The sequence below is a fragment of the Corvus moneduloides genome, chromosome 4 (genome assembly GCF_009650955.1).
Source record: "Corvus moneduloides isolate bCorMon1 chromosome 4, bCorMon1.pri, whole genome shotgun sequence".
NCBI classification, from domain to species: Eukaryota; Metazoa; Chordata; class Aves; order Passeriformes; family Corvidae; genus Corvus; species Corvus moneduloides.
The window spans coordinates 29,754,416-29,776,428 of NC_045479.1; the positions used below are offsets into that span (position 1 = coordinate 29,754,416).

At 40.3% G+C, this 22,013-nt stretch overlaps 1 protein-coding gene across 3 annotated transcripts in view; it reads left to right on the forward strand.

Annotated features, from left to right (window-relative positions):
* TMCC3 (transmembrane and coiled-coil domain family 3) overlaps positions 1–22,013 on the forward strand; it is a 133,265-nt gene that overhangs the window by 56,642 nt on the left and 54,610 nt on the right. The window contains exon 1 of one of the 3 annotated variants that reach the window (XM_032106509.1): positions 4,706–4,991. The exons of the other annotated variants lie outside the window; for them this stretch is intronic. The gene's annotated coding sequence lies outside the window, so the exon portion shown is untranslated. Of the gene's footprint in view, positions 1–4,705; positions 4,992–22,013 lie in introns of those variants that run through there. 3 annotated transcript variants of the gene reach the window in all.

The following is a 22,013-nucleotide window of genomic DNA, read 5'->3' on the forward strand; positions in this document are numbered from 1 at the left end:
TTTCAAATTTTCTGTTTATAAGCTGTTACTGTTCCTGGGTTGTTCTCATACAGAATCATTCGTGTCCTGCTTCCCTTGTATGAAGCCATTTCCTAACCATGCAGCTTAGGTCCTGACCATCTGGACAGGCTTCAGGTGGCAGCTGATCCCTAGGGAACTGTGACAGATACAGGATATCCAAGAAATGTCTGCGAAGGGAAAGGTAAATGCCCTTAGGACAGAACAAAACCCTGAAAGAAACCTAAGAATAAATAGGTTTGGGAATCAATATAGTATAGCAAAGATACTAAATAACGAATTGGGCAGGATGGAAACTTCTGTGTGAGTTTTATATTCTCAGAATATAATTCTGTCAAATGACAGAATGTCTCAGGCTGAGTGGAAATGCCTTTGCTGCCTGTTAATCTGTGGGAAATCCACTGATCTCTGGTGAACTTGCCAACTCATGTTCACCACTCCTTGTTGCATTACCTGTGAGTCGGGAGTTCACAGCACAGTGTTGGCATTTCACATCAGCCACGTGAACTTAACAGGATATAGGTGCTTGATCTTATCCAAACCATTCAACAGCCGAACTTGGAGGTCGTGAGCTTCATTTTCTCAATGCATCAGGTCTCTCTTGACACAGATGTCAATAGATGTCAGCAATGCGTTGAAACATGCAGGAAGGCATCTCTGCAAGAGACGAGCCCGGCTGCACTGTAGAGGCTGTACACTTCAACTAGTCCAGCTAGGAGAAAAAAAAAAAAGCAATGGAATCAGGTATTTTTGTAGATCCTTGTAAATAAACAGAATTGTATCAGTCAGGCAGTAACCCAGAGCAATGTTCTTCCTGACATCCCCAACACTCTGGGTGACTCCCCAAAGCTTCCTCAGAAAGCTGCTTCTGTCACCTCCTGCTGCACTCGTTCAGCTGTGCTCAAGGTTTCTCAGTGCGTGGCTGGAGAGCTGCAAGCCACCCCTCCAGAACTCCATGCTGAGCTGTCACTCATAGAAATATTTCTGACCAAAGCATATCTCTGCAGAGCTTTACCATTCAAGGTTCAACAGCCTTTGGCCTTCCCCAGTCTGGGAGGGGAGGAGGGATGAATACATACATCTCTGTCAACAAACATCTGTCAAGCTAGCTGGTCCCCAAGGGAGCACTGTGTCACTTTAGCTCCTTCAAGTTTTTTAACATTGCTGTGAATTTTGTGTTATCTGGGTTTTCTTTCAATCGTTTTGGGAGATTAACTAACTACTTGCTTATAAAGGGAAGTGATACTACTGTCCTCCCACTGGTTTTGTGGGAAGTGTAAAAGTTTCTTCTGAATTTATCTGGAAGATTGGACACTTCCAGCTAAAAATACTTTAAGCTAATTGCTTTACAAATATCTGACTTTATTAATTTCAATAAAAACTTTTCAGATTATCAATTGATAAAAAAATGATTAATTTTATCCATTTCTCATCACTGTTATGGAGACACTACTCTGGAAATGTGAAAAATATGTGCATTTGTCAGAGTTCCAGTTTTATTGGAAAGGTTGAGTATTATCTGTTAAAACAGGAGACTTGTGAAGTGGAAACTCATTAGAAACTCAAGAGTATTCACTGAAAGGTTAAATAACCTGGGGTGCACTCTGTATTTCCCTTTCCCCCTGCTCTCTTCTGACTGGGTGGAAGAGATGGGTGTTATTTCCCAGACAGGTGTATCTTGTAGATGAATCCCTTTAGAAATATTCTAGAATAGAATTGTGGCTTATAGTGTCTTAAAAAACTCTTTTTCATAAATATACAAGAGACTGTTTTCATCTTTGATAAAGGTGTTTTCTAGTGTCTATTATGGTGTTTCTAAAAGCTATTTTCATTTAAATGGCCTTAAATGAGTCAGTTTGTATAATGACCTGAGAGCAAGAAAACCAAAACAATGTGCCTTTAATACATACCCCAGACACATTCGTATTATCTAAAGGTATTTCAAGGACCTAGTTAGATTTGGCATCTTTTAATTAAAAGCTTAACATTGATCTGTATTCATGCCACAATTAACTTGGACTGTTCCTAATGAATTCTCTAAATAGATTTTTTTGTGCAAGTTGTTTCTACCCAATGGCTGAAAGTGGAGGAGTGCTGGGGAACTAGACAAGCAGTTGCAATAATAATGTCTGGGACTAATTGCATCTTATGGCTTGACTTTGTCAATTGCTTTGTTTTCATCAGCTTCAGTGATTTTTTTTTTTTTTTTTTTTTAACAGACTCAGAGCCAGAAAATATGTAAGCAATCAAGTAGGTTTGCTTTTGAAAAGCATCATCTATTGGCCATCTTCAGCCTGTGCTGAGGCAATGGTATCTTTGGGCTGCTGTAGAGAGTCCAGTTCCTACCGTAGTTGAATTTTAGGATTTGAGTGAGTTGTTTCTGCAAAAACACTCCATGATATTAATTTTTAGCTACATCAAAGTTTGGGGGCAGGATGTACAACTTCTTCAATGCAGCATTTAGCTGTATTACATCTTCTCTGCCAATTTTTATTCTTAGCAGCCATGAATCAGACTTTCCTAAGTAATGAGATTAAAAAGTGACTTTTTTCTCTTTGCCCTCTGTTTTATGAGGTGTCAGATGACACGCATGACCGTTTTCAGCTTTGTAATCACAAATTTACACTATTAAAAAGTATTGAAGCTGAGAATCTCACTTGGTTTTATCATTCCAGGACTGGGAGCTTTGAGAAACACTAAATGTCAGGAAATTTGGCCAAAATCGTGATAGTTGCCAGGGCTGTGATGGGACAGTAGAGCCCTCCCTTGGTTCTACATGCAAGTGTGCAGGAAGGCTTATACACCTCTCCCACTGATATCAAGGAATCAAAGTTTGTCAAGTGATTGAGGTCTCCTGGCCCAAGAACACAAGAGGACACGAGCCAGAAGTGACAGACAAGTAAATGACGCTAAGAAAACACACTGCGAGCATGATCCCCTTGGAAAGGTTGTGTGGGATCCCAGCCACTGCTTACTCTTTTCTGTCTATTAGCTAGCTGTTGATGGATGGGGAATTGAGGAGGCTACCAACTTCTCAGCTGTACACAGTCCCTGTCAAAAATTGATTACTTTGCCCGTGTGCAGCTGCACTGTAGAGACAGCTGGTGCCATGAGGACTCTTACTCTAGGTGTAGGAAAGGTCATGGTCTGACCTAACCTTTGTCTGGACAGAAGTGCAGTGTTTATCTGCCCTTCAAGAAAACAGAAGAAAGTAGTATCTGAATGTCCTCTCTGGTAGCCAGCATAGGGATTTACTTGTTCTTCACGGAGAAATGTGCAATCTTAGGAAAACAGTGTTTACAAGACAGCGCTCCTGATGGGATTCAGAGAGTTCTCAACAGCTTGTTGAAGTGACTGAGTCTGAGTTACGGGGGCACAAGAATAAAACCTAAAATTAGCAACAGTGGTTTGTAGTTGCACATTCTGACCCACTCAAGATTTTATAGCTGCCTACAGTAAGGAATTAAAACCAAAGGGATGCTGTTAATATTATATCATTCTTATGCAATGGCCAAATAGGAGAATGATTGATTGATTAGAGAAAATGTCAAGAGTGAAATTACTCTTGCATTCCACAGAAATAAAGAAGGTTGTTGTCTTTTTAATTTCTGTGTTTGCATCACATTTGGAATTGGTATTTCCTAACGTGATTTAAATAGGCTGTGAATATTCTTATCTGATTTTAAAAACCTGATTATTTTATCCCAAGAAAGATCTGTGCATCGTTTGAATGACACACGTTTCAGGAGCTGAAAAGAACACAGAGCCTGCATTCTGCTGAGAAGTCATTAGAGGAAGGATGAGGAATGGCATATATTAGAAACTCATGCAATCTCTCTACTCTAGCATTATAATTATATGCAAGAACTATGTTACAGCCTTTGATGCTGAACTTCAGTCTAGATCCAGTTCTTGAGGATCCTGACAGTTTTACCTTATGAGTTACTTAGCCTGACACATTGCTGAGCCTCTTCTCTGTAGTCTAATGCTGTGCAGGGTGCTCCTACCCTGGGGGAAATGTGAAGGCAGTTGCCTAAAGAGCATGTGTGCAATAAAACCATTTCCTTTATTGGTATTACAGCCTCACTTCCTTTATTTACATGCATACGAGTGGAAATTGTCAGCATTGTGTGCAGAACTCAAATATACTCTCTTCAATCAACCAAGCTAAGACTTAGTGACACGTACTGAAAAACACAGCCCCAACAACCAGGTATCCGTCAGTTTAGGCATTTTGCTTATGATGTGCTGTTTGGTCTGTCAGGCATGTGGAGTCTACAAGCTGTGTTCTGGAATTAGGAGAAGGTGAGAAATGAGCATTTAGAGCCAGATGTGTTCACTATTCAGAAAGTTTGATTTCCCCACTTTTGCTACATACCAGCTCTCTCACTTACACACAAGGTATGTGCTGTTCCTACGACTGTGTCGTCACTCTGTGTGCCAACAACCAGCTACTGTGTGGCACTTGTGGAAGTGGGTTGGCTGAAGGGAAGGATGTCAAGGAGATAAGGCACAAACTGCACTTGACATGCAAAAAAGGGCTTGAAAGGAAGACACTGATCATTGTTTTCTTCTGCTTCTGTTCTGTCAGATGTGCCTGCTCAGATGTTACTTTTTTTTGGTAGTTTTTTTTTTTCTTTTTTCAAAGCTACTAGATGGGTAGAGTGATGAAAGCTTTAATATTACCGAGAACCTGAGGAGATCTGGACCTCTGCTAAGATTTGAAGGAGGTATCATATTTAGTATATGCCTGGAAGATATTTTTGTGGTGAATTGTCTGTTCTTCATATTGGAACCAGTAGGAATCCTTGGAGAAGACAATTAAATTTCAGAAGATTAAAGAAAGTCAAAGGGAAAAGGGGAGAACTGGTCAAAATAATGGGAGATATATCAGTCTGAAGGAAGCTGGCTTTTTCTCAAAAAATTCAGTATCTTCAGGTAAAACAAGGAATCCCATACCAAACCTGTTACAGGTAACTGTTTATTTTTGATGTTTTATCTGACATGGATTGTTTTGAAAGGGTCTGGCAAAGTTGTCTCTGTATTCTCTATGTTTTGCTCAAAAATAGGTATAGCCAATGACAGTTGTGTAACAATTTGTTTGTCTCCCTTGAAAAATGGGAAAATAGGTATTTATCCCTGTGGATTTGATTTGTTCATGTTGAGTGCAAGCCAACACTCCTTGAGGCTGGTTATTTTGCTAGAAGGGCAAATACTCATGTATGGCTTTCATCAGATGAAGATACTGGGAAAAACTGGGATACTATGTTCAGGTGAAGGATGCTGTTCCTCTCCATATCCATGCCTAATATAAAGATTCAGGCAACTGGTAACCTGGTGACAACAGACATTTCAGCAGTGGAGATTCCAGTTATGACTAGAATAATTCATGCCTAAGTGTGCCATGGTGATCTACATCAGAGAGGTGCTTTGTGTATGTGTCAGAATTTTGTTAACTGGTGACACTGGGCCACTCTGGTGGTAAACCTTCCTCTTGTACCAGCAATCCCCAGCATATGGCACAAAAGTAGCTGGAGATGGCCAGTGGGTTTGAGATCCCTGAGGAAACAATTGAGAAGAGGCCGAAGGCAAGTTTAGCTATTGTGGAACCCCTTGTAGCAGCCATTTGGCTGCTTCTGAAGGATGGATCAGATAGGACTGGTAGAGGTAATCTTTCAGCTCCCCACACATCTCCATCTATATTTGCCTTTTTTGTGTGTGTGTGCGTGTGTTGTGTGTGCAATTCAGGTAAAGGAAATCCCTTTGTTTATGTAAGAGTTTTGACATCAGAGTGAGGAGCCTTACAAATGCTCTGTTTGTAAAGGACTGCTTTGTAGACTCCAGCCTTCTGCAGATCAGCTAAAATCTATCAGTCTATTTTGCCTACTTATTTCTGCCTTTCCTCATGCCTGGAAGGGAGTTTTTACTAGAGAAGAACCAAAGTCACAGACTCAGACTTGCAGCGGAATTTTGTCATTGACTCATAACATGCCTATTGATAATCCATCTGTAAATAAGATAATTGTCTGTAATTTGGGGTGTTTCATCTAAAGACCTCAATTTCCAGTGCTAAAAAATGAGCCTAATGCAGATAACACAAGGATATTGAATAGAAATACTCACTGTATCTAACTATTGAAGAGCTGTTTGCAGGCGTAGTGTGCTTTTTAATGGCTAATTAGCATTATTTAACAATACTTCTAGCCTAAAAAACTCCACTGTCCCAAATGAAAACAAATCAAGCTTTTATTCTAACCTGTACATAGAGAATAATTTTCCAGTTATGACTGTGTAACTTGCTGTGTGCTTTCACATGACCCACTTATTAACTCTTGACAGTGAATTGAGTTCAGTCTCATCTGTCTCAGTAGCTCAGCTGTTCCTAGACTTTATCCTGAAAACCATTGCACACAGTTAATGTAGTAAATCCCCACTTTACCAGAGTAATTGTTCCATATCAAGCAGTTGAGGGCTGAGAGCCCTACTCAGTAAGCAGGGGTGGAAGTATAAACAGTGTATGCCATACTCAGCAGGAGACTTTCTCTACTGGTGGAAAAGGGACTTGATTGATTGGCTGACTGCTCAGGCAACGGGCCACCCTTTGCAGGTATCACAGACATGTGGAGAGCCTTTCTCCAAAGAAAGTACCTTCTTTGTCAGTTCAGATATACCCCAAAATGATATGTGCTTCATCTCTGCATATGTCAAGACACAGTGAACTAGGATAACACAGGATTTTCCTTATTCTTGGTTTTACTGGCTGGAGACAAGTTCCTTACTCATTTACTCAGAATGAGTGACAGAACAGTCTATGGAAAGTAGCACAAAAATGCTGATCATTATCTGTAATTTTCCTGTGTTGTTTATCACTGTGTTTCATAGAAATTATTTCCTTTGTGAGACAATTTCGTGCCTTGCTAATTCCTAATGTATCTTGCTGCACTTTCAAGTGTGCAATTTTAGGGGATATTTCTACAAAATCCTTCTCATTTCCCAAATTTTATAATATTCAATATACTCCACTGTGAATGTCATTAGGCTTTTGAATCTATCAATCTACTGGGCTGCCTTTTAAATTTAATTTTCTAGAAATACTCTGTTACCTATAGCAACATGTGATTGATGATACTTCTGCAGCCTGGCAGAATCCAGTTACTTGGTTTAGCAAAACTTCACTTTTTGAGGGGGTCACACTGGAAGCACCTAATATCAGAAGGGGTTTAGGATATTTTCCCATTTCCTTCTCCTTGCACGTACTTAAATGTTTCAGCATTCATAAACAAAATTCCTGCTCCAACTTTCCCAGCCCCAAGTTGGCACAGAGCACATTATCATTATTCCTTTCATCCTCCTGCCAGGTTATTTTTACTCAGTTCAGCCTGAGTGTCTGTTGTCTGATGTTTCTGCCATGTGATGTGTGCTTTGGAGTAAACAAGATTTGCTCATATTTCTCCAGGATAAATTACCTGTAAAAAAACAATCATTGCTTGAAAAAGCTGATTTCACTTAGTCTAAAACACACCAGTTAGCGTGTCTCATTTCAGAGTGGGAGATGTCTGAGCCCCTTGCTCTGCTCACATGTCAAAGGCTGTTCCTAGTGAGTGCCTCTGGAAAAGTGTATCTGTATGCTCAGATCTGATACTAGTCAAACTTCTTAGTAGTTCTGAATGATGATGACTGGAAAGCTAGAACCCCACGACCCTAAATGTCCTTGTATCATGGGCAGTGCTGCTAGATGTACACTTAAATACAAAAATAGCATTTCTTTGTTCATGGATGAAAACAGACCTGTGTAAATCCTCTCACACCTTCCTGCCTACCTTGCCTACCTTGAACTTCTAAGTAGGAGGAATCAGGAGAGGACACTGCTGGATTTTCAGTAAATCTTGGTCATGCATGTATGATGCAATTATATGTCATGCCAGACAATAGCTGTATTATGTCACCCTGATTAAAAAATGGACTGCTGTATCAATAAGCTACTGCCTGTCATGATGTCAGTTTGCACAATGCCATTGCTTTGGCAGACTTTTAAGCTGAAGAGTTATAACCTCTTTCCTCTCGATCACTTTATTAAATCCAGGTTGATCTTTCATCCAAAATGTCAAGGAATCTACCAGTAGCTTAGCAATTAATGAGAATAATGACCTGCTGTAAAACAAACAGCAGTGAATTAAAAGTACAGGTCATGTCTGCATTTGCCAACAAGATACAGTTAGCTTTTTTTCACCTGTTCTTAATACTCTTCTTTAAAAAAAGACACTAAAGAGAGTCTGTTAATGGCATTTGAACTCAGGTTTCTATTTCAGTTCTCAAAAATTTTGGCTCATAAGTAGGGACAGCTTATGTTAAGTCTGGTGTAGCAATTCTTCCCTAAGCTTTTTACCGTGTTCTTCGAAGATTTCTGCCCCTGCTGCTAGGATTGCTTGACTAACCATAGACCAGTTGCAGATCTGCATAAATCATAGCTGGAAAGCCCAAATCATTGCTAGGAAAGGCCAGAACTGATGCCAATTTACATTAATATTCCACAGTGATACAGCATCATCTTCACTAGAAGCTGATCCAGTCCTGTGAGGAGGGAGACAGGCATTTAAATGGGCAGATTGTCAAAACAGAAAATGATTTTAAGCTTTCTTAAGCTCATCTATATCTACTGATGAGTCAGAGCTTTAATGCCCAATGAATTAAGCAGATAATCTGAGAGAGTTTTATACTTAAGCAGTTAAGGGCTAGATTCTTAAAAATACTCAAGTTATTTTGATGGTAGGACTGAAGCCCCTGAATAGGCTTTGCAGTGTTGTCCACAAAAAGAACTCAGACTTTGCAGTGTTGTACCCAAAACACTGTACTTCCATTAAAAAATTGATATAACTCAGACACTATCTGTAAAAAATGTTCAGTCAAAAAATGTGCATACTCCAAGTGAATGTACTGTTTCCACTTCACATTTATAATCAAAAGGATTTTAAAGGTTAAACACTTTACATTTTTGGACAAACACGGAAGTGAAACTTTTAGCAAAATTTTATAGCACTTCTGCTTTCCTTTCGTGTTGACATAGGCCACAGGTCAGATTTTATCTGCATAAAAGATAAGAAAAATCCCTATTACAGTATGAGGGAAAATGGGTGAAAGTGCAACTCAGAGGCAAAACTCTTGCTTAATTTAATGAAATCAGACTTTTTATAGTGTGTTTAAGAATATATTAGTTCTTTGCAAAAAAAAATCATTGTTCTTTCCCATAGGATAAAATGCCGGAGTCTCCCACGTGTGTGAGGAAAGAGAGTCACTGTACACGCATAAGCCTCTAAACACCACTGGAGATGTTACTACTTGAACAATGTGGGTTTATTAACTTGGATTATTCAGCGTCTGAAGATACCTTGGTTGTTTTTCTTATGTGTATTTATATCAAAGCCAGAACTAATATATGTCCTATGGGAGAGAACCTTGGAGTTCCTTGGATATAAGCTGCAGTTTCTGCCTTGGTCTCCAAGAGGGCACTTTAAGAGGCCTTTTTCACTTGTTTTCCAAGTGCTGGGCCTTTCCTGTGCTATGGTCTCAGACCTTCCAGCTGGTGGCACTGAGTCAGCATAACTCTCGGCTCCCAGCTGTTCTCCCCATCCCTCACTCGTGTTGCATGGCCCTTCTCTTGTGGTATAGAAGACAGAAGCCATGACTCTTTTAACACACAGTTTCTTGGTCAGTGCCTTCACACTAGTTCAGAAAGTTCACAGAATGGTTTGGGTTGGGAGAGATCTTAAAAATCATCTGGTCCCATCCAATCCTTCTGCCATGGGTGGGGACATCTTCTATTAGACCAGAGCCTCATCCAGCCTGGTCTCTTCCAGGGATGGGGAGTCCACAACTTCTCTGGGCAACCTGTTAGTGTCTCAGCACCCTCATAGTAAAGAATTTCTTCCTAGTATCTTATCTAAACCTGCTTTCTTTAAGCCTAAGAAGGAATTAGAAAGATGTTATTTTCTAGGGGTGAAATGGTCAATAGCTGGTTTGGCTGTAATGCTGGCCCGCCTTAGCTGGTCTGCTATCCCAATTGTGAGATTTACAGTGGTTTGTGAGCATCTTCTGATTTCAGATGGGTGCATTTCATGCTGCTTGTATCTGTTAAAATGCTGTATGTTTTGTGCTCTGAGACATTTCCTGACTACTCAGTAGAAATACCTGATTAATTAGATATCATTAAGTTAAATATAGTTAAATACAGAAATACAGGTAATTGCTTCAAGGATGATGCTTGCATAAATAATTTTTTCCTGTTGTTTTTCTTTCTCCCTAGTTCAACTGTTGAAATACAACCTGTTCTTTGTTTTGCCATGGAAAGACCCCATACAACAAGGAGACACAGCTAGAACTCAATTGTGCACAAATGTTGTCAAATGAAAGTGTGAGAAAATGAGGAAAAGAAAATAGTTTTTTCACTACCTTTTTGAAATCTAGTAAAGGGTCCTGAGCCTGGTAAAGTTCAAACTTGGCCATTTACCACAGAAATAGAACACTGAAAAAAAGGTACTTCTAGCAAGGAATTTCTGTAATTTCTCTTTGTATAATGTGAACCTGCTTCTCCTGAATAGATAGGATTTTGGAGATGTCCAGGGTAGTAACTTATGCCTGGTTTGTACCTTATTCCATGGAGTTTCACATCCAGTTGGGTTTATCTGGTATGTTGATTTAAGTGGTGTCTGTGTTTCATTTATCAACTCATAATTTTTAATGCACATAAGCATGACGAAAGGCATGCCAAAAGAAATATCCACATTTGTATTGAAATGACCCATTAATATAAAAGACCAAGAGATATCAACATCATTTGTATTCATGCACATGCTAAATAATTGTGTTTTCAGAGTGGGTATATTATGGCTTCCTGATTCTGAAATAATTACAAGCCTCAGCTATAGCTGAATTATTAGTTGCAGCAATTTAGCTCTGCCAGAAATGTTGTGAATATATAGACTGTTAACGTGGTGTTGGGCAGCAGTGAAGATAAATCCGTGGCTGTGCTATTATTCACCTTTCCCGACAACATCACTCATCTTTTTGTCAGTACTTGCACCCATTCACCTCAGTAAAACTGGGAAGCACTATTAAAATCAGATCCTTGTTTTTAGTGGGTTTTTTTTGTTTGTTTTGTTTTTTTTTTTAAATTGAGGCCATTACGTTATTTGGTTTTCTGAGATCTTGTGTGCCACACCCATGCTCATACACCGTGTTGTCCTAATGCTTTCAGTGCTACTCAGTAGTGTGCATGGTAGAACTAAAATGTGCCAAAAGCAGTTTATTTCATTATTCTGACTATATTGCTAATAATTTGGTTAGCACTTACAGCTTGCTTTTTTTTTTTTTTTTTGGTCTGGAAATTGTAGTGCAAGTAACTAAGATAGGAATTCAAATAAGCTGAAGTACTACATTTGGAAACATTTGCGATTGACTCATTCATAGGTGATGGTCAGTCTGAGCAACAAGTATTGTAGTTACCAATAAAAACTATGATAAAATTACCATTTGTTTTTTAAAGAAAAAAGTACATTTCAAAATGAAGAGAAAAACCATCTAAGTTTAGAGAGGTTGCTTGGAAGTCACTTCGCACTGTAACTTTCAAAAACTGAAGGCCATTGCTCCCTGTCTGAAGCAAGGCGCAGCGAAGGAAGACAACCACATCCTCTCACTTTGTGTTCTCAGCTGCAGTATGCACTCACCAAACCCATTAACTTGCCATTCAGCCAAGGCCTGAACTAGCTTTGGCTACAGGGTTTTTGCTGCCCCAGACAAACCTGAACACTGGCATGCTTCATTGCCTGGGCTCTACCACTGAGCATGTCCTCTACAGTTTTTTACTTTCTGCAGAAAATATCTAAGATAGTGCCTGATCATATAGGGCAAGTCTTTTTTTTCCCTAAGCAGAATTTATATTTTTAGCCTTTCTACCACTGAATTTATTAACATTTTTTTCTGCATTCAAGTGAGTAGATGTTCAGCTGTAGCTTTTACCCAGAGAACTGATGTTAATCGTCAGTGAATTACATGGTAGTGATTGAATTTATCAGAAAGTAATGCCAGGACAGCATGTTTCATAGCTTTTTTTTCCCTTTCACTTTTCTGTAATGAAGGATAAGAGGAGTATCTGTAGGTGGCAATAGTACTGAAGCTGTAACCATTTGCCATTTGGGGGTTTTAATGGGTAGGTTACCATCAAGTTGATTTTCAAGTTAGCGTTCTGCAGTTCTGATTCAATAAACTGCTTTACTGATGCTGAAGGCTGAGGCAGTGTGGTCCCTAATGTCTGACTGCAAATCTGAGTCCCAGATTCTCCACACCACCAGCACTAACTTAGGCAAAGTCATGAATGGCTTTCAAAATCTCAGTGTTTGTCTATGTAACTATTTATTTATTTTCAACTAGTGAATGGTTGAAAATAAATAAATGACATGGATTTCTAATGACAGCATTGAGACAGGTGTGACATTTGTATCATTAGCATGATGTTAATGTACAGTACAAGAAGCTGTAAGTCACAAATTACAGACTTTTTCAATGAATTGGAAAGATAAAAGGTAGTGTGTACCCAAACTAAAAATACCAACCATATGAAGTCTGAGTTCTAGCCTGCACGTAGTTTTTTGAGGTGAACTGATGTTGCTAATGGGTAACACCAATATCTGGAGAGTATAATGGTGTCTGTGCAGCTTTGAGGGCAGGAGAGGCAGAAGGGGTGCTGTGAGCATGAGCAGCAGCATGAGGCACCCTGTTGGGGTTAGCTCTTTCCGGGCTCATGTGCTGTGGGTTTCAGGTATGCTCAGGACAGACCTCAGGCATCTTATATGTGGGCTGCTGAAACATGGAATTGCTGGAAAATACTCCTGGAGGTGTAGCTGGGTCCATGGCTAACGGATTTGGAGCAGCATGCCAGGTGTTTATGTGGCATTCAATGCACAATGCCTTTTGCAATGCTCTTCTTGAGTAGGAGCACAGCTGAAGTGTCAGAAGTAGCACTTCCTTTGGTCATTGCACTATGATGTACTGGATTTCCCACTGCAGTGGATAAAGACCAGCTAGGATTACAGAAACATTGCAAACAATTGCATAAAGTAATAAACAGTTCTTAAATTGCAGTCTATAACAATTTTTCTTCTGCATCATTATTGCTTGGGTTATTGGCACACTGAAAATTAAATAAGATCTTTCTTTGACACAAGTAGTTTGCCTTAGATGAGGCAATGCTAACTGAATAGAAAAGCCTAAGTTCTATTTATGGTCTATTATCTGTGGTGGCATTTTTATTAAATTCCACAAAATGGGGAGATGATAAATCCATTCAAAATTCTAGTTGCCACTAGATTAACTCTTTGTCCAGAATATTATTCTCTGGGGGAGTCTAATTTATGTATTCCAACTACTTTGCTGACTAGCAGTAGTTCAAAATGAAGAACATTTTGGCAGAAATTTAATCATTACAGTTGGTCGTGAATACCCATTGCTCAGAGAAAATTGTCCCTGTAATTGTGCTACCATTTTAACTGGCATTTTAATTAAGGGTCTTTTGCTTATCAGTGTAAATCCAGGGACCATTTGTTGTGCACCTGAATCAACTGACTAAAATGTTGGAAAAATAAACCCTGTGTAAAATGTAAGAGAGTTATTTGAAATAAAGAAATAGTTTCAAGTGCCAAACTAATGTGAAATCACAGCAAGGGCGTCAGCCTCTTGTGACTCTGGGAGCAGCAGGTGAGGTGGGGACTCTGTGACCTACTTTGCTGCACTGATTTATTGGTATTAGTCATCCCCATAGCCAAACCCCAAAGTTTCACAACTCTTGGTATCATTACCCAGGTGCCAGTAAAATAAAGTCCATTTCAAGTACATCTGTGATTTCTCATGCTGTGATTCACTATACCTGACTAGACTTGTTGTTCTATAAGATTAGCATGTTGTTGTCCTCAACATATTTCATCTCTCTTTTTTCAATTATTTTTGCTCTGCATCCTCAAATAGTCCAAGCTTTTAAGAAAATTTTTATGGTAGTGGAATTCGGTAGCCATGTAAGGAAAAATCTAGCAAACACTTAAGTTTGTAGGTCTTCTGTTTCATTATTGGGCCTAAATTATTTGAGCTACCGTGTACCATAGGCTTTCTTTCTTGGCAGACTTAAGAGTTCAGCCTTGTGAAGGAACCACATTACAGCCTCCATAGGCTAAGAAAAATGAGAAGCCAACACACATAAGAGGAATTTTATAACAGTTGTGGTGGGTGGAAATGAGGTTAAAAACCTTACTGTGAACTAAAGATCAGACACCAGTTTCTGTTGTCAGGGCTGGGAACTCAGTTACAGAACTATGACCTCAGCTGTCCTCAATTAGCTGTCCTCAATTACCTTGTTGTATAACTATCATAAAAAAAGGAGAGTCTTAAAAACACTGTCTTTGCTGTCATTGTATAAATGCTGGGCAAGAAATTACTGAGTTATTTAGAAGTTGAGGCTGACTTCTCTGGGTGTATGTGCATGCTTCAGATCTGTGCTATTGTGTTTGTGCAGTTTTTTAATATGATGACTTAAAAAGATCATGAGACAATTTAAAATCTTGACTGAATTACACAGATCACTCAACTGCTGAGGAACCTGGATGCCCCCCAACCTATGCGAATTGTGCTGCACAATATAGATAAATGGTTTACAGGCCAACAGTAATGTTCTCAAAACTCAGTTTAACAACAAGGGCTGATCATACACATGAGCTACAGGCTTCATAGGGAACATCAAAACATCTTTCAGCAAGTGCAGACTTCCGTGTTTGCTGTGCTGCCACATTCCAACGCGTCGTCGTGCAGCTCGCAGAGAGATGGTCCTTTCTGGGCCGTGGCGGGCACAGGGCCCAGAACAAGCACACTAGGAGCTGTTGCCTCCAGCTTTCTCCATGACAAGCATCTTGTCTTTTGCCGCGCTCCAGGTTATCTAAGGGAAGGATCAGGAGCTTATGTTACAACTGTTGGGAGGGATGGCGCAGTGCCCTGGCAGAGCTAACCAGCCTCTGACACGGCCGCTCGGTTACCGCCTCGGCATGTGCCGGCTCCTCCAGGTGCGCTGCCGTCCGGCGGACGGAGCCCGCAGCCCCCCGGTGCCGGTGCGGGCCCTGCGCAGCCCGCTGTCAGTCCGCAGAGCCTGCGGGCTCTGCAGGGCAGCCAAAAGTCGCACTCGGTTCTGCTGCACGTCCCACGCCGCGTGTGCCAGCGGCTGCTGCCTTGTCTCACGGGCTCCTTCCAGCAGCGACCGTCTCCCCGGGGAGCTCAAAACGGCGATTGTGTACTTAAAAAACCGTGTGCTTTTTGCTCTGAGGAATGCAAACATAGAGCCACTGCTCAAGTTTTCCTTCTCTCCTGTCGTGCTATTCCCATACTGCTGCTGCCTCCCCTGTGCTATTCCGTGTCCTATCACTTTCTCCTCCCCATACGTCTGGATGATTGTACAAGACATGAGTTAAAGTAAGTCTTCTGAGTGAGAAATAGGTTTGCAACACTGGCAGATAATGTAAACAAAAACCAATAGAATAGTTTTCTGGTTCACAGTTTGACTAATGTCTTTAGCTTTAAAAGGATTTGAGATTTTTGTGAGATTTTAAATGACCTGACTACATGGACATTTCAAGTTACATAAAAAATTGAAGGCATAATACAGTGTTCATGGATACTCCTGGCTGGCAGTTGGAAAGATTACCGAAGATTTCCTTTCCTGTTGCTATGCATTTTATTTTCATTGTTGGGAAGCACAGATGAAGGCGAAGGTAGGAGCTATTTCAGGAGGCTGCCCATGAAGCAGAAAAGTGTTTTAAGTACCTTCTTCCATTCTTGTTCCCCCCTGCATAAAAGCCGATGCCAAGTACTACATACTCCCCTATTTTGTCTGTCAGGTGCTTACGTAGGATTCATCTCTGCTTTACTGTAAAGGCTTTCAAAGAAGCCTTAGGAGCTGAGCTGGTTCCTCTGTCCCCATCCCTGTGTCCATTTTGTCAAAATGCACCTGGAGAAGGGTCATGAAATTGTATGTGCTCAGGTAGCTTTCTGTGACAGTCCCTGGGGTCCTGTAATGTGAAAATATTTGAAAAACATAGCAACAATAAGGCGCAGCTACCTGTGGTGCACCTCTTTTCCCCCTGAGATGAACTAGTGTAAAGCAGTTCTTGCTGGGTACATATCCAGGGTAGCTGGCATTAGGAGATAAGTCTGCAGGCAGATTTAAAGAGAAAAAAACTGCTTAAAAATTTATCCTATCTTACCAGTAGAGGCAACGATATCTCTCAGCAGAGTTTTCACCCATTCCATGAGTGAACAAAGCAGGATGTGCACCTGCAGGCCAACTCCTGAGGTAGGTGACATCTGCCACCCCAGCCCCCTCATCCTCTGCTCTTGCTGGCAGAAAGAGAAGATGTGTAACTTCAGAGCAAATGAAACCATGTTAAACTGAAAGTGCTTGCTGTCCCTCACCTGGGACAAAAAAAGCACAGGGTTTTTTACCAGCACTGCAGCCAAAATGTGCACTACACGCTGGTTTTAATTTTCTAGGCTTCCAGCGACTGATATATATTGAGAAAGAAATTTTCACAAATATAAGCAGATTGTTTACATTGAGTCTTTTCATCTCAGACCAAATTTAAAACACAGCAGCTTTACATTACAGCATGCCAACAGCTGGGGTGGATTATTTCAGGCAAGCCTTTGTGTGTCTTGCAGTATCACCTACACAGCAGATTGCTTAGCTTTGTTCCCATATTTAGAATATCAGTTATAACTTTCTTAATGCCCACATGCTTTTAACTTCCCTTGAAAACTGGCTGCTGCCACAAAATAACCCCATTCTGTTATTCTTGTAACATTTAAATGACATAGCATGGCCAAAACCAATCTGGGCTGACAAGAATTTCCATCAGTACACAGCTGAGGCATCAGCCTTCAGCAGAAGAGTCCAGTTAACAAGACCTATCTTTCTTGCAATTTATTTCTAATTCAGCTGTCTCAGGCATCCATCCACTGTCTTCCATCTTTTAGAGAAGCTGACAGAAATGAGATTAGTTGTAAATTGTCTGAGGAGTAAAATTCGTCCTGTGCTGACAGTACAAAACCACATGACAATACCCCTGGTGGTGGTATGGAGCCCAACACAATGCTCAAGAGTTTCTGCTCCGGGAACAGTATGATTGCTGATTTGCTTAGCAGTATCACATAGCTGTATTTGTTTAGGTTGTACTAAAGCACAACTGCTACAAAGAATTTATATATATAATAAAAAATATCCTTCAGGCTTTATTTGAAAGATCCCTGTATGTATCAAATCTTTCAAGTAAATCACAAAATCCCAGGGTGTAGAAAGATTGAGGTTGAATCTTAATAAAAGGTTGCAGCAGAAGGGAGGCCTTTCAAACTTCCTGTTTATCAGTGTTAGTACTGGGACCATGTCTGAATGTTAACTCTGGTGGGGTTTTTCTCTGTTGTTTTGTTAGTGCTTCACCCTGATACGCTCCAGATTTCTCTGAAGGAAAGGCAGATTCAAAATGAAGTGAAAAGATCAAGTAGATTATCCGGAAAAGTTAAGTTTTAACAAATGGTGCTTGTTCTATAGCCCCGAGTGATGGATAATTTAATAAAATATCAGTGCGCCTTTGAAATAACCTTATGGAAGAGCCACTGGCCATAAATTAGGTCAATGACGTCTATGTGTGCATTCCTAAATTCTTGAAAATAGTTTCTGTGTTCTACCCAGATGCCACATGATCTGAGGTCATCAGATTCTTCAATGTATAAGTGTCTGAAGGGAGGGTGTCAAGAGGATGAAGCCAGACTTCTAAGTGGTGCCAAGCAATAGGACAAGAGGCAATGGGCAGGAGCTGATACACAGGAAGTCCCACCCGAACATGAGGAAGAAGTTCTTCACTGTGCAGGTGGCTGAGCACTGGAATGGGCTGCCCATAGAGGCTGTGGAGTCTCCTTTTATGGAGATATTCAGAAGCCATTGCAACACAATCATGAGTGATGTGTTCTAGGGGACCCCGGTTGAGCAGGGAAGATGGACTGGATGACTTCCAGTGGTCCCTTCCAATCTTACCCATTCTGTAATTCAATACTTGCGTGAATACATTGGTGTCTTTGCAAAACTATACAAAATTCAAAGTCCAAAAAACTAGTCCTGAGTATCCATTGCAGCAGGTATCTCACCTAGGCAGGTATCTCACCTAAGTTCTGCCATAGCTGCTTCAGAGACTGATGCTGACCAGTACTGACAGCATGATCTACAAGGTCTAACTGAATTATGATGTGTCAGGAGTAGAAATCCCCATTTTCCAAAGCAGTGGCACTATATGCTGATCAAATCCTAGATGATCAAAATCAGTTTAATTGCTGTTGTTAAATTTGAATCAGAAAGACAACATACATATAAGAAACTAAAGATATATTTCTGGAATTTCTTGCAGGCAGCAAACTGTCGTCGTGGATATGAACCTTAGGTAGATTTTCTCCACTTATTCAATTTAATCCTACTAAATGGAATTAGGAAAAGCCAGCTAGAACAAATTATGTATTTCTTCCCTCCTCCTGAGACACTGTTCTGATAGAAGTGCTCCTGTTAGCTTGCAGCCCAGCTAGTAAGAAGAAAACACAGCATCTGCTCAGTATTAAAACTGCAAGACTTCATATTTGGTTCAATAACTGATACTATTGCATCTTCTTTATTTTATATGTGGCTATCTATATATGTATTGGTGTGTTTATGTGCACACATATAATTTATGTATATAAATTCTAGCTTGGTACACACAAGTAAGTGTAACTGAGAGCTCCATATCTAACATTCAAAGGTATCCAAGTGCCACAGAACTTGTAGTGAAAAGAATTTCAAATTTACTAGTGGCTGAAAACAGGATTTTAAAGCACGTCTGCAGCAGGACTGTAGTAAACTAGAGACACTGATGCTGTCACTTCTTTGAATGGTTCTGCAGAACGTGAGAAGCCCTTGCTCATTCCAATTACCAGATGGGTTTTTTCCTTACTTTAATGCCTGTCCACAATTTATAGAATTAAAACCCACTGGCCATAACAGAAGTGATTTGGAAGGGTCCTTAGTTGTTGAAAACTGGTCATGTTCACAAAAATCTGAAGGTTTATTGCAACTTCATGACATTTAAAAAATCTTTTTCAAGAATTGCTTACTAAAAATCAACTCAGAAATCTCTCCGATCAACCTGTAACAAGCAGAACAAGTCCACTTAATTTTTTCTTTTTTGGGGTAAAAATGTAGCAAGACTGATACAAGTTCCTTTCTCAAAGGAACTCTTTGGTTTTTTCCCACTGCCCTCTTTTACTGTGCATTCAACACAGTGCCCAGCCGACAACTGCTCAGCCTTTTGAAAGACTGAAGTCAAGGCTGCATGCTGTAGGTGTTGCCCCTACCCACCGTGCAGTGCCACATGTAAACTGCTCACTCCGCCTATGAAATGCTGTAAGCACCGGGGAGGCATAAATTAATAATGTGTGTTTACACATATGCATGTCTGTAGAATATCTAATGAACAAAGAGAAGGGAGCTCGAGCAGTATATTTTTAACCTCAAAGTTTTCTGTCTAGTGTTATTCTTCTTTCTGAGTTTGCAGGGCAATATGAGGATGTTGACCATAGGCATGAAGGGATTCGTTTGCTGGAAGTGTCATTTATGACTGCTGAGGAATACTGGAAAACTAGGAGAGTGGGAAGTGCTCATGTGTATGTGTTTGCCAACACACATTTGTCTGTGTGCAGGTCTAGAAGTTACAAAATGAAGCAAGACTTGCAGGATGTTCTGAGTTGGAAGGGATCCAGAAGGATCATCGAGTCCAGCTCTTGAGTGGATGGCCCATATGGGGATTGCACCTGCGACCTTGGCATTATTGCCACCATGCTCTGACAAGTGAGATAATCTCAGGGTCAAGAAGTTCTGGGGGAATTAAGTCAAAAAAAGGTTTTTCATGATGCAAACAAGCCGCAGCAAGTTCAGCTCTGTGCCTGCAAAGAGGACATAAAAAGCTATCCACAAATACAAAACACAGCTTGTGGGGGGACAGACCTGATGATTTGGGGTCAATTAATCTGTTCTGATTTTAAATTGTTGTCTGATTTTGATAGATGGATGAAGATGTCTTGCTGAGAGTTACTGAACGCTTGTTTGTTTTTATTCTCATATTAAGAAGATGATTCACTTTAAGCTATTTGAATGCTTAGGGACATTGTTTAATTTTTTAATGTTTATTTGCTGCTGTCTCCATTCACTGCAGAGGAATGCAAGAATTCCCTGCTGATTTAGTTGAACTTATCTACTTCTTTTCTCCATCAGTGAAGCTGAGTTGTGTATACATGCACCTGCATTTCATACTACTGGATGCCTTAGAAAAATAAATGCATTGTAGTTTTGGAGACTGACCACATGAAGTCCAGATAACTAAAGGAAATTTCTCAGTAGCAAAATTACTGGTATCAAAGGGGAAAGTTTATAGAGATTTAGTGAAGCATCTCGTGGAGATGACTCATTCTTGGAGAAGATGAGCATGTTTCTGCTGGGTCAGCTATTTAGTTATATTGAAAGGTTTTTTCTTTTTGTTGCAAACCAGATAATTGTTTATGTATGATGCTTTATCTCCACAGATGTTCTAATGCCACATTTGCATTTTTGGTCCTTCAAGCAGTTCTGTTAGTTTTCATCTTTCCCTCATCGTAGTTTCAGCAGCTGGTATTATGATATTCAGATATAACTGCTGATCTCAGCTCTACAAGAAGATTCACTCTGAAGCTTCCTGCTAGATTTTTGCTTGGATTAAGCTGTTATTTTTCCAAAGCCTAACCAATTCATGCTGTTACTGAAGTTCTATTAGAAAAAAAATGAGGAAAATAATTCATTTTAAAGATTTAATAGTTCATTTTGGGGTGCCCACAATGTTAAAAATTTTCATAAGTAATAGATGACTTAACATTTGACTCCATGTCTTTTACAACGCTAACTAACCTTTATAGAGGTACACGGTATTTACATTAAGAGTCTTTGGATAGAAATGTGCCCTATGTGCTATGACACAATTAAATCTTTGGCAACTAAGAATGTAATTGCATGATCAGCTTTAGTTTTTACTTTTGACTTCTGCTATGTTCCGCCTTCTGCCCTCAGGCATGATTCCCTGCCCAGTTTCCTGAGTCAACACCACAGCTTGAGTAGATGTGCCAGTAGAAGATGAGGGAGCTAATAAAACTCAGACGTATGTATTTTTGCAATGGGATAATTTATTTTGTCTTGACAGAAACAGCTCTCACCTGGATCAGGTCTCAGAGCAGCTCACCACTGTTGCGTCTAAATTACGAGCCAGTTTTAAAGGATAAGATTCTAGACTAAACACAGGCATTAAAGGTACATCTCTCTGCCCTGATAATATGCATGCAGCATTACAGGCTACCAGCCATCAGTTCTACATACTAACTCTGAAGCTGTGTCATCCAAGCAGTCAGTGGTTTCACTGCAGCTTCAGTACATAGTCTGAATACTCCCCTGCCTAAGTTACTGCCTGTGGGCAGCTTGCATGGATCGCTTCCACGCTGATGTCACCAACCAGCCATTTCTTTTTATGGCCCTGAAGCCTCAGATACCTTCCCATGCCCATAAATTCAAGGACACTGATGTCAGCTGGTGGCTGTGCTGGGGAGGCCCCACCTGTAGCTGGGATCATCCTTCATCTAGGAAAGGGGCGTGTGTGGAGAGTGCTCTTTTGCAGCTGCTGGTGCTGGCTGTGCAGTCAGCAGGGCTGCAGGTATGTGACCAGCACGGCTTTGCTCACCAGCTTAGGCAGAACCTTAGCCTTTCAGCTCAAGTAAATCCTCACACCATGCCCAGAGGTTCAGTGTAACAAAACAGAACTGCTGAAAAATGGTAGGTTATTTTTGTGAAGACTTGTGGCAGAAATGAAAAGTAATTT